This window comes from Octopus bimaculoides, chromosome 12 (genome assembly GCF_001194135.2).
Source record: "Octopus bimaculoides isolate UCB-OBI-ISO-001 chromosome 12, ASM119413v2, whole genome shotgun sequence".
In the NCBI taxonomy this organism is placed as follows: domain Eukaryota; kingdom Metazoa; phylum Mollusca; class Cephalopoda; order Octopoda; family Octopodidae; genus Octopus; species Octopus bimaculoides.
The window spans coordinates 20,919,599-20,922,694 of NC_068992.1; positions in this window are offsets into that span (position 1 = coordinate 20,919,599).

Sequence of the window (3,096 nt, forward strand, 5' to 3'; positions counted from 1 at the left end):
CACTTGTCGATTGAAGACCAGCCTCGCTTGATCTCGCTTACGCATCCATCCTATTCGCCCGATCTTGCTCCCTAAAACACTCTTTTTTTTTATCCCGAATGAAAAAAAGTCCTGAAATGAAAACGTTTTGCAGATGTAGAAGTGGTGAAGAGAAAAACGACGGAGGCGTTAATAGGCATCACTTCGCGAAGGTTCCAGAATTGCTTCGAACAGTGGAAAATGCGTCTGGGCCGATGCCTTGCTTCAAATAGAGGACGGTTTGAAAACGATAAACGTGTAAACATGTAAAGGCAATTGAATAAAATAATATTGCAAAATTCAGGATTTTTTTTTTTTCGGTAGGCCCTGCTATTCGACAAGCAAATATGATAAAAAGCAGTCTGTCTAAATTCAATAAATAAACTCTGTATATACCCATGAAACTAAAATATTTGATGGTTACATTACACTAAAAACGAAACAATAAACTCACTCGTGCATTCAAATATCGAGATACCCTAACATTACATGTCCTGTACTTGGAAAGGCCATGGGTTAGTCACTTCTAAGTAGACTCTTTCAACATTTTCTTTTTATGTATTCGTCTTGGTATGGATGTAATGAACGACAGCAACAGGAAGTAGTTGATTGAGCATCAACGTCTTGAACTTTCAGGGAACAGCGTTTTATAGTTCAGAAGTAAATGATCGTTTTCACAGCGTAGATCTGTTCCCGTGGCTGTTTGCGCAAATATATTCCAATCTGTTTTAGCTTTCATCTTCATTTTTCCACTTCAGTCGGCCTTAATAACAGACCATTTCGCCCTGCAACATCTATGAGATCTTGTTATCCTTCAATCGAAGTGATAGATTTCCGAGTAGTCTCTGTAGATTTCGTTGTTTTTTCAGAACATGGAGATAAAATGCAGACTCCACCAGAACACATATTGAAGCAAAACATCATTGATGTAAGCAGCAAAGCAGATGACAGTCCAGGTAGTCAACGTCAGTATCAGAACCTCATGTGGAGAGGATTATATTCCTTTTTCTTACAGATTCTCTAGCCAGTCTCTTGCCAGGTAGGTGGATTATCATCTCTGCTTCTTGCTTCTTTTCCTTACCTATTTTGGTATTACACTCCTTATAAAGTGTTGCATACGTCATTTACTGGTCGGACATGCATCCATTTCCTACCGTTCGCTCAGGTCCCTTTCCATCCACACTTTTTCTAGGATACATGGAAACTCACTCTATCATTCATGACACATTCGTACGGCAATAGCCACCTCATTGTTTACTGGAGAAATTCTTCAAGTAACAAGGCAATGATTTTTTCCATATATACCCCACATAGTGTCTCATTTCCTTGTTTCTTTGAACATAATCTTTTGAACATTGTGCGCGCTTGTGTTTTCCATTGTGTAACTCTATTGTCTGTGCCTGAAGCTTTGTCTGCTTAATGTCACCATAATAAATTATTTGTTTTAAAATATAATTGGTGGAGAGAAGTGTGTTTACGTTATTGTTATTATTATTATTATTATTATTATTATTATTATTATTATTATTATTATTATTATTATTATTATTACTATTTGTAGTAGTAGTAGTAGTAGTATTTTGTTGCTGTTATTTTTGTTGCTCATGTTATTCGACGCCTGTTTACCACAATGTGGTAGAGACATCATCCTTCCCAATCTGAAGCTATTCTGAGCAACGAATAACAATACAAACAGATCTAGTTCGAAACTATGTACAGTTCCAGGTACTTTGCATTTAGACTGAAACAAAAAAGGTTTAATTCACGACGTGGAAACGAGATACCTTTTTAGATATTGCTGAGGATTTTGCTGGTAAAATGAAACAAAACCTATGTTCGGTCCACAGCCGAAAAACAATGGTCACAGCATAGCAGTCACATTAACAATTTAAACATTCATAGTTTTGGAAATTTCATCGCATCGACCTCAGTACCTGACGGGTAGTATATTTTATTGTAATGAAAAGTAAAGTGACGCCAGCGGAATTCGAATTCAGAGCGTAATGATACTACAGAAAAGCCACTAAGCGTTTTGTTCGAAGTGCTAGCGATTCTGCCAGCTCGCCGCCAACTTAGGAGGATTGACCTGGGAGAATCGTTTACAAGCTGGAGACAAAGCTTAGTGGTGTTTCACCCGTCTTTACATTGTGACCTTCAAATTCCGCCGAGGGTCGACTTTGCCTTTCGCCTTTATCGGAGTCGTTAAAATAAATACCAGTTCAGCGGTGAGGTCGATACAATCAATTTAACCTTTCCCACAAAAGAAAAACCGTTGACCTTAAGTCACAATTTGAAATCATTGTTATTACTATTTATAAAGTACCAGTGAAATACTGCGCTTCACATCAGCTATGCCCAGGAGCACTAGTAGTAGTAGTAGTAGTAGTAGTAGTAGTAGTAGTAGTAGTAGTAGTAGTAGTAGTAGTAGTGGTAGTAGTAGCAGTAGTAGTAGTAGTAGTAATAGTATGTTAATGAAATATGTAGCTGTATTAAGAAGGTTATTGACCGTGTATAGCAGACTTGACAAATTACCAGTAGCACATTTCTGAAGCTATATAAAATTACTACCACAACGAAGGTCGTTAGTTTGAATTAGAATCCATCAAAGGCATGTCTTTTTTTTAATTCTTATTTTCTGTTCCCTGTAGGTGAAATTGATGGATGCTTAACGTAGGGAATTTCTTTATTTCCTTGTTATTTCTTTGTGTGTATAGAAAGTAACACTAGGATGAACAGGCGAATGCGGAGAAGTTATAAAACGGGGAGAAAAAAGAAAATGAAATGAAGACGACGCAGAATGTAGTTTAATGTAAAAATAAAACTGAACGAAAAAAAAAGTTGTGAGGAAAAAAATCAGAGGAAGAAAGATCGGAAATGAGCATAGGTAAATAGATTAGAAAATATAAATGGGAAGATAATTGTATTAAACTGAATATCTGAAAAAAACACATACATACACGTTACTAACTTACATGCATACATATCGCTACGATACATACATAGATACACAGATATGCTGCATATATGCATGTGTGTGTGTGTGTGCGTGTGTGTGTGTGTGTGTGGGTATGCGTGTGT